We start from the raw sequence: 10,274 nt of genomic DNA on the forward strand, positions 1-10,274 counted from the left end.
TTCGTGGGGGCACCATCTGAACCACTGGATAATTTCTTGGTCACATGGAGACTAGGATCCCTGCTTGGCAAGACGGAACAGGTGGATATGCCCTTCATACGCGCTCATGGGGCGGCATGTTTGCTTGTAAGTGTTGCTAACATTGAGTTCTTGCCGGATGTGGTAAGATGGACTCATGAGGGCATCGTGTATTTGCTGGATGTCGAGTATGAGGATCCAAACTTATTTCAGGACTTTGAGGAGGTACATCATATGGATACTTTTGAGGGTGGAGGTGCCTCCGGGAACCAGGATGATAGTGCACAGAACAATGGTGACAAGGCTAGAGGGACTTCAACTTCATCTAAAGCAGGAGAGCCTGCTAATGAGAAGTCTCCGGTTTCTGCTCTGACCAACATGCTGTAACTTGGATCCTTGGGGGCTTTCTCCACGCCTCCTCGTCTTTGGAGTGATCGAGTTGATTTGGACGACCCGTCGGAACATCTTCCGCCGGCGGCTGTGGGGTGTGAGTCTTTGATAGTGCTGGATGGACAGGGTGGAGCCGGTGGACAGGAGGCCGCCATTGCCCCTTCCTCATCTCCGTTGCATAGGTTGGAGGTGGCGGCTGCTTTGGACGCCGTGGCGGGAGGAGGCGGGCAGATGGTCCGGCCTTCTTCCTCGACTTCTTCATCTCCGCAGAAGGGGCCCAGGGAAGGATCTGCGGCCATGGGTTCCCGAGGGGACCGGCGGACCTCGGAGGGGCATGTGGGCAGGAGGCCTGCGTACCCCTTTCTCCCCCTCAGGCGATGCACCCTCTGACGCCTCCGGTGGCGCCGTCACCGGCGACGGCAACCCTGGTGGGAGGGTCGGCTGGGGCTGGCGGCCAGGGGCCCTGTTCGCCCTTCATCACTTTGACGCGACATCCAGCGGCATCGCCTGTTTCGGGTGCTTCGGCTGCGCCCGTGGTTGGTGGGGCTCCCGTGGCGTCCCCGGGATTCGAGCATCGGCCGATGCCGCGGCAGGCTTCGAGGCCTCTTGGTGACTCTTCGGTTGTTCTAGTTTAGTTGAGCTCTGTTGGGGGCCGGGCAGGAGGCCCTACCCCAAACAGGGTCACGCGGGAGGAGGTCATTGCTTATGGAGGGATACCGGATCCTGTTTCTAAGGGGCGCCGGATGAGCAGTCGTCTCCAGGAGCAGCCGGATGTGGATGACATGCAGCTAAGGTGCGCTATGCGGGCGGCCAAGCTTCGTGACATTGAGGTCACTACTGGTATGTCAGTCAATACATCAAATTCCATTCTTCATTTTTATGAGATTGTTCACAATGCAAATTGATACGTCTCCGGCGTATCTATAATTTTTGATTGTTCCATGTCAATATTGTACAACTTTCATATATAATCGGATGCGGATTTTCGTGGTGAACATTTTGATATATTATACGTTTTTTTCGACGTCGTATACAAAAGTTATAGCCGTTTTACTTTTTCATGACACTTTTTTGCAAAACATGTCTAAATTTAAGTTTTTTAATTTTCCTAACTAGTAGATGTAGTAATATAACTACATCTCGAAGGATTTTATTTTTTTGAAGTTTTTATCATTTTCTTTTGCTTTTTACAAAACTGAAAAGGTGATCGGGGGTGGAGTTTGAAAATGGGACCTTTAGTCCCGGTTTGAGACACGAACCGGGACTAAAGGGCATCACACCCTTTAGTCCCTGTTCGTGTCTCAAACCGGGACTAAATGGCTCATTTGAACCGGGACTAATGCCTTTAGCCGCACGAACCGGGACCAATGCTCATATTAGTCCCGGTTCGTGACTGAACCGGGACTAATGGGCTTATCTGGCGCGAAAGAAAGCCCTCTTTTCTACTAGTGAGGCAAATTCATCAGACGTTGCACCCCCCCCCCCTCCGCAACCACCCTTTCTCGGCGCCCTGGTGCATCGACCCTGCCGCTCCGGCTCCGCGTGGCAACAACTACACATTTTTTATCACATACATGAATTAGATATTAACATGTACTCCCTTGGTAAAGAAATATAAGAGCATTTAGATCACTAAAGTAGTGATTTGAACGCTCTTATATTTCCTTACGGAGGGAGTAGTAGTTACTAGTTACTCTATGTGTGATTACACATTCTTTATCTATTGATTGATGTATTTATTGATAAAGTACATATTATTCATTGCTTAGAAAGCCGACAATCGAAACGGTGAACCGGCGGTCTGATCGATAAACCAGAACCGACAGCCTTGCCGGTTCGATAACCGGTTCAGTTTTTTAAACTATGAAAATATGTCTATATACATCAGTATGTAGTCCTTATTGAAATCTCGGAAAAGACTTATATTTAGGAACGGAGGGAGTAGATGAGTCTTGGTGCTTCAGTTTCATTCATTTCTAGTGGATGGAAGTAGAGTAGTATATATGGACACTGTTGTAAGGAAACTCTACTCACTTCGTTCCAAAGAATCAAAGTATAGTGCACATTCGATTTTCTATAGTCAAAATTTGTATACTTTCACTAACTTCATAGAAAAATTATCAATTTCTAGAATGCCAAATCATTATCATTAGATTCATGATGAAATATAATTTTACACGGTATAAATTCAGTATTCTAGTTTAAAAAATGTTTCTATTTTTTTAGAATGGGTTTCTCTATAAATCCTGTCAAAGCTTAAGAAACTTGATTTTTAGAAAACCAACTATATATTAAGGAACTGGGGGATAATAAGCCAGATGAAGCCAGTTATCAACTCTCAAGTTTTTTGCAGTCAGCTATAGCGCAACGTCTAGCACTGGACATCGACCTCGCTTCCACAACGAATGGCCAGGAAGCTCATCGCGCTCCAATGCTTCCAGCTGAACAAGTGCAATCTACTTACATCATTCACATTCAGGCACCAAACATTCCAGCAGAAGCAAAAAATAGCTATACAAGACCGCACCAAGCGTCGACCCAACAGCCCACACTGCCCATATGCCCAGCCAAGCAACAATATCCAAAATTATAACTGAAATCCCATTGAACTTTGTGACACTTACAACTGCATCATGGATCCAACAGACCACTTATAAGACAACGACCAACACAGAGAAAGCTTCTCCACATAAACTGTATGGTACAACATGCAACAACGACATACAAAGGCAACACACAAACACACACATATATTACTAAGTAAATGCAGTAGCAGCCGGCCCACGTACATCAGCTAGTCTGTTCATTGCCCTTCAGACTGAAGCGTCTGATACTGCACAAAAGACACTACCCAATTAACTCTGCTGAGTGAGATATCAGATCAGGTCTGTAATTCAGGCTGCACCACCAGAGTCAAGTCGGCTCTCAGATATAGCACGCCATCGATGAAGAGGCTGTCATCAGCAATGAACGTCGACCATGGCATTCCGAAAAGATCACCGCATCCCTGCGACCGATCACCAGTCATGGTGTTCTTATATCCGTACTTGCTCACAAATTTTCCTAACGGCTTTGTCCTTGCAGCAAACTCAATATCTAAACATATTGAGCCTGCCGGCTCATCAAAAATATTTAACGATAGGGCAAAGCTGTACGATGTTGCCTGCTCAACCATTTTACAGTTTGCCAAGAGATAGAATTTGTGCCCCGCGAGATGGAAAATTTGCATGCATATACCTCCTGATGGGAAGAGTCGGGAACACTCATCACGCTTTAGATCCATGTAAACTGTAACCTGTGGGCAGGGTTGATTAAAAGCAACCACTCTCACAAGTTTGAAGTCGTAAGCTCGCTCAGCAAATTGCCAACATGTTGTCACGTTTGCTGCAAGAGCACCTTCCATCTGGTTTGGGTATGCTTTGTGTAGAAGTACCTCAGCAATATGCTTAGTTAAGTACTCATGGTCTATATCAACATCTTCATATCTTAGGACCTTCTGCAGTGCATCACAGCTCATATTACTGAAGCGTACCAGTGGAAGTAAGCGATAACTCAAGACCTTGCGCCTTTCCTCCTCTGAATAATAGTATCGCACACGGGCCCACTTGAGCAAGAAGTAATAAACCACATCTTCACATAATACGTGTAGGTCACTGCTCGAAAAGATGGCTTCGATTCCAACAAGAGAGATGTTCATCAGTTCATCTTGGAACCTGAAATGAGATAAATAATGCTATGAGTGACATATAAACAATATAATTAGTGACATCAATGTCAACATTTTCTCCGAAACGAAAAGAAAAAATCATTGCTCCATCAAATAGTGGTCACTTACATATCAAAATCCTTGTATTTATTGGCAAGGAATCCCTTCGCTGCACGTACTAAACTCTGAACTTCAGCAGCCATTAAAATGGAGCATGGATGGCCTAGGTATAGCAGTGCAGATTCTGTGGTCATAGGACGGCTTATGAGTAACTGACTGCAGTACCTCATGCAAGCAGGAACCTCAAATTTGTCAGCACCCATTAAGATGTCGAGCAGAAGAGTGGGCTCAATTGTTGTCAGCTTTCCACTGTACATGAATCTTAGAAGCTCCATAAGGGAATTTTCTTCTGTTCCAAGTAGAAGGAAAACAGTAAAGGCACAAGGATTAAGAGAACAGTGCAAAAAAGAAGTAAGAAAAGCTCCACCTTGGATTAACCTTTTCCAATCATGGAAAAGTTTTATCTATACTATAATAGAAAACGTATGAGTTAGCGGAATCCAAACGATATCAACCATTCGATACAATCAGATCCAATGGCTCATAAATTAAGTTTCACCTTGCAAAGCACCTCAATATTATGTTTTGTAGTTTCTACCACTTATAGGACTACTTACGCAGACTTCACACACACGTTTCTAAGTGCATGTTCGCACTTTCTTAAAATTACTGAAGAACTTTCCTTATTGAGGTTAATAATTAATTGTATGGTAACTAATTTCATTTGATAATTCAAACTCGTAGTGTGGATTGCGAAGCAATGGCGGTAGGTAACCAGTACTATAGGGCTATCATATAGAGTATCCACCAGTGTGTCGTCTCTGTAGTCAGTGATGTGGGCAATTCATGGATTAATTAACTCTCTCAATTATCTTTGTAATTAATATGAAATTATGAGGTGCTTTGCAAGGTGAAACAGTAACACAACCACAATATTAGCTCTCTCAATTAGCCTTTTTCGGTATATACAAAATATAAACAGTAACACAACCACAATAGAGAATTAGAATAAAAAGTAAGAGGAAGAATGTTACAGTTAAGTTATAATATTACCTGAATCAGCAATCCTAATTCTTGGATGTGACTCATCAGATTCTTTCATCCCATTTGTGAAAAGCTAAGAAACTGAAGCTTATTAGAAACTTGAACTGACTACATAACAAATACATTTCACATGGCTATGAAAATTACCTTTTGAAAGAAAGGACTTCTTGCGGCAAGAATTGCCGAGTTTATATAAAGGGCCTTTACTGCTGAAATTGCTTTGGCTGCCATGGTTGAGGAAGAGTCAATACTCTGTCCTTCATCAGCTGCAAAAAAACAAGATCAATGAGAAACAAGACAACTAGGAAAAAATGTACAGAGCGACCATTAGATAGATTTTTTCTGTTAAAATGCTTGGAACATTCTGTTCAATGGTGCAGATTCGTTTAGTCAATCTTCAGATGTATGATAAAATGGTTAAAATTATCACAAAGATTGAACGGCCATTTACTGCAGCCAGCAAGCATGCCTGTAGTTCACTGAGCAAAGTGATCATAGATGTTATCCTAATGACCCAACAAGAATTTCGTATAACTTTATTAGATAATTATTTGTCAATAGCCAAACTTACACAATGCCTTTTGAAAGGTTTCAGAAACTTGACCAAGAATTTCAGAACCCGCGTTTCCAGAAAGGACAACAAAGTAGTAGAACTTCAGGTTTCAGCTCGAGTAACTTCTTTCCAAAATTTCTGAATTGCATCATTGAGCACTTCCACTGTCCAGTCGCTAGTCTCAATTGCAGTGGATTGATCTTATTTTACGTTTGCAGGAACAAGGAATATTTAAAAAAAAAGGTTAACAGCACTACCACATCAAATTGTTGGACTAGATATTTGTTGCATCATTGTCATATGTATGGACACTGGAAGACATTTGTTGTTTTCTCTGAATAACTTTGATGTTGATTTAGTCGAGCCCAAATTTCATTGTCATTTGTGTCGTACATTTCCACGATAAGACCTCAGGTGAAAATTTACAATCCATGCAACATGAATCTGTAATACTTAAACATAAGAGGTTGTCGAGCAGCCTAATTGACATATTACATGCTTGAAAGGGCAAGTGAGGCAACATGGCAGTGGAGACTGCAGAGTTCTAAAGTTTTATGTAGTTCTTCCCTCCACATCTCCTCTCCAAATATAAAGGATCATATTACTAACATATGAAATAGAATTATGAAGTTGCGAAATATTTTCTCCAGCATTCCAAATACAAATCCATAGTCAAGTACAACATATATAGTAATAATATGTTCTTCCTTGGGAAACATTCAGAAACATAACAATTGGCAGATTTGGCGTGTGGATAGTACAATCTCCGGTTCAAAGCCAATCTACATTTCTCTACAAAATAAAGTTCGATTAAGTGAGCATGCACCGCTGTCATTGTCAGAGACCCCTCACATGGGGCAGAGAAAAAAAAACTCGTAGAAGGCCAGGGATTGTGTGACGTTCCTCCAAGTCATGTCCTCGGGCACAGAAAGCCGTTCCCGTGAACAGATTTGTCGCTCAGCCTTAACTACCATCCGCACACGCACATATTAGCGCATTAATAAATGAATAAGAGATTTGGGGTTTCATTAAATAGGTGTATTCCGGTGACGCGCACGGCTTGGTTACCGGGGATATTTTACCTCCCGCCCTATATACCAGTCTGGAGGGAGTGACTATATACAGACGCTACTCTCAAATGCAGTGTATTCATCTTATTTTATGTTTGCAGGGACAAGGAATATGGAAAAAAAAGTTAACAGCACTGCCACATCAAAATGTTGGACTAATATTTGTGGCATCTTTGTCGTATGTATGGACACTGGAAGACATTTGTTGTTTTCTCTGAATAAGTTTGATGTTGATTTAGTCGAGCCCGAATTTCATTGTCATTTTTGTCGTACATTTCCATGATAAGACCTCAGGTGAAAACTTACAATATATACAACATGAATCTGTAATACTTAAACATAAGAGTTTGTCAAGCAGCCTAATTGACATATTCCATGCTTGAAGAGGCAAGTGAGGTAACATGGCTGTGGAGACTGCAGAGTTCTAAAGTTTTATGTAATTCTTTCCTCTCCACATCTCCTCTTCAAATAAAAAGGATCATATTACTAACATATGAAATAGAATTATGAAGTCGTGAAATAATTTTTCCAGCGTTCCAAATACAAATCCATAGTCAAGCACTAACATATATAGTAATAATATGTTCTTCCGTTTCTGGGATACATTCAGAAACATAATATAATTGGCAGATTTGGCGTGTGGATAATGTACAATCTCTGGTTCAAAACTAATGTTCATTGGTTAACTACTTTTTCTCTACAAAATTGAGTTCGATTAAATGAGCATGCACCGCTGTCAATATCAGAGACCCTCTCTTATGGGCCAGAGAACAAAATCGTAGAAGGCCAGTGATCGTGTGCCATTCCTCCAAGTCATGTCCTCGTTCAAGTTCGCTGAAGCAGCCACAGAAAGACGTTTCCGGGAACAGATTTGTCGCTCAGCCTTAACTCTCATCCACACGCGCAGATATTATAGCTCATTAATAAACGAACAAGAGATTTGCGGTGTCATTAAAGAGGTGTGTTGCCGTGGTGCGCACGCCTTTGGTTACCGGGGATGTTTCCTCCCGCCCTATATACCGGTCCCGAGGGAGTGACTCTTACATATACACAGCATAGTAGTCACCCACAGCACATAACTTATGGATTCTCTCTATTACATTGTTTACACCTTATGCTAAACCCTAAAATTAAACCACATTGATAGAGGGTCAGCCTGAAGCCCTGAACCACTTTCAGAAACGAAATTAGGCCAATCATCACAAATCAAGTGCAAGAAGCCCACACACGCACAGATCTACTGTATGTACGAATCGCATCAAACATGAAGGTAATTACAAACGCTAGATCCATCCAGCGGCGATAAGGGGGAAGGAATTAGGGGAGGGGGTGAACGAGACTCTACGCACCTTTCTCCTGGCTGGCCGCGTCGGGGAGAGATCCTCCTCCGTCGTCGCCGGCGACGACCTCTACCTCCAGTAGATGTTCGAGAACGCCTTCGAATTGAAAGCGAACTCGAAATCGGGAACCTCGTCGCAGCGCGAGAACTGCAGGCCCGTCTCCGCCTCCGCAGGTACCGCCGCAGTCTCGCCGCCGGCCATGCGCTCCGCGCGCGACGACAGGAAGGACGTGCGGGACAGCGGCGGAAACCCTAGCTCCCGGAGGGTTCTTCCAGGAGGCGAGAGGGCCGTCGCCGGTCGGATCTACGAGTAAATAGTTTCAATGACCGCGAACCTCTTTTCGAACATTTTTCAGTTTGTCCTTTTTCTACTGGAACCTTTTTCTGTCTATTTTAAGATTTGTTTTGATCGGCTGACCTATCTGCTTTTTCTTAAGGAGTGCTGACGGCTGACTTATCTTTTTTTCTTTTTGACCAAAAGGCTGACCTATCTGCTCTCTCTTTTTTAGGGGAACCAACCATGGACACGTGCCTAACTAAGGGCCCAAGGCAGACCGTCAGATTTGTGTTGCAGTCAAGGACCAGTACAAAACGGCATTCCAAACTCATGAAACCATGTATGAATTCCTTGGGATGTCATTCGCCCTCATCAACGTGTCAGCACCCTTCCAAAGCATTGTGAATCAAATCTTCGAGCCAATATTGTGGCGCTATGTACTAGTGTTCATCAACGATATCTTAGTACAACCACATGGAAGAAGCTCACCTGATGCCCTTGCACGGGGTGTTTGAACTTCTTCAGTAGCACTAGTTACTCCTGAAGGAGAACAAGTGTTCATTCGTCCAACAAGAGCTAAGAGTACACGGGCCACATTATTGGCATCAATGGTGGTGCAATAGATGCAAACAAGATCCAAGCAATTGCAGATTGGGCTCAACCCACAACACTCAAGAGCTTGCAAGGCTTCCTGTATTTGTTCTCTACTTCTTATTGCTCACATTTTGATCTTCTCTATTTGTGCATCATTCTGAAATCCCTTTTATGGGATTGTTTCTTGAACCTAGCCAAAATGATAGATACCTTTCGAAAGTTGCTTAGAGGGAGTTCTTCCATATCTTCTTCCCCGAGAATAAGGTCCAAGTCAAGGGCGGTTACTACCTCAAGACCGAGATGGTGCTCGTGGGAGCGGACCAGCTAGGATTGATGATGGCAAGTGCAGCATTGCACGCAAAGGCACGGTTAGTGCTGTTGTTGAGCCCCGCATTCTTCGATTCGCGTAGAGCCGACATGAGGACCTGCTATAGGGTGGAAGGTCCTCGTCTTTGTTTTTAGTTGTCGAGGGAGAGCTTGCAAAGTTGTCCACGTCCTCCGGGTGGTATCCATCCCAGATACAATCTTCTAGCTCATGATGGTCTAATAGTGGGCAACTTGCGCACATCATTGTGATCGGATGGGATGCATGGGTGGTTTGGAGGGTTAATGCAGTGTCGTTGCAACTTCAGCAATGTGATCTTGGCGAGAGTTGGTGGTCAATAATCGTCGGGCGCTGGGCTGGAGGACGGAGCTGGGGCGTGCTCCATAGCGTGCTCGGGAGACGCATCGACATCCAGGATGAAAATCCTTTTCTTGGTCATTTCTGGCCAGCTGGAATGACGCGGCGCGAGTGCGTTTATCCCTACTTAAAAGCGTCGCTATGGAAGATGACGACTTAGTTGTAGGTGTTTACTTCATATGTTGTAATAATGCTTCTATCATAGTAGTCCATGGCATGTACTCTATCCTTGATGCCTTTGACCCTGTTACAGTGCAACAACTTTTAATAAAAATGATTGTGTGCATTACGTTGATGAGGCCGGGAGTTTCAACCTCCTTTTACAAAGAAAAAAAAGTAAGTTCACGGCTTAATAATACCTTACAGAGTGAGTGTGACGTTATGATGCATGGGCACCATGGTGCTCGTTTAAAAAAAATCAAAAAACATATTTAGAAGTTTCAAAAAAAATCTGTGGAAACTTGTATGTGTTCTCTACATATCCATGAATTTTGTTTTGAAAAAAAAGTAATTGTAAGCTTTACAAAAAAAGTTCCAGCCC

The 10,274-nt window shown here is 43.3% G+C and overlaps 1 pseudogene; it reads right to left on the reverse strand.

The window, feature by feature from the left end:
- Positions 1–3,076: 3,076 nt before the first annotated feature.
- LOC123082798 (BTB/POZ domain-containing protein At2g46260-like) lies at positions 3,077–8,504 on the reverse strand (annotated as a pseudogene).
- Positions 8,505–10,274: the final 1,770 nt, after the last annotated feature.

Source organism: Triticum aestivum, chromosome 4A (assembly GCF_018294505.1).
Source record: "Triticum aestivum cultivar Chinese Spring chromosome 4A, IWGSC CS RefSeq v2.1, whole genome shotgun sequence".
In the NCBI taxonomy this organism is placed as follows: domain Eukaryota; kingdom Viridiplantae; phylum Streptophyta; class Magnoliopsida; order Poales; family Poaceae; genus Triticum; species Triticum aestivum.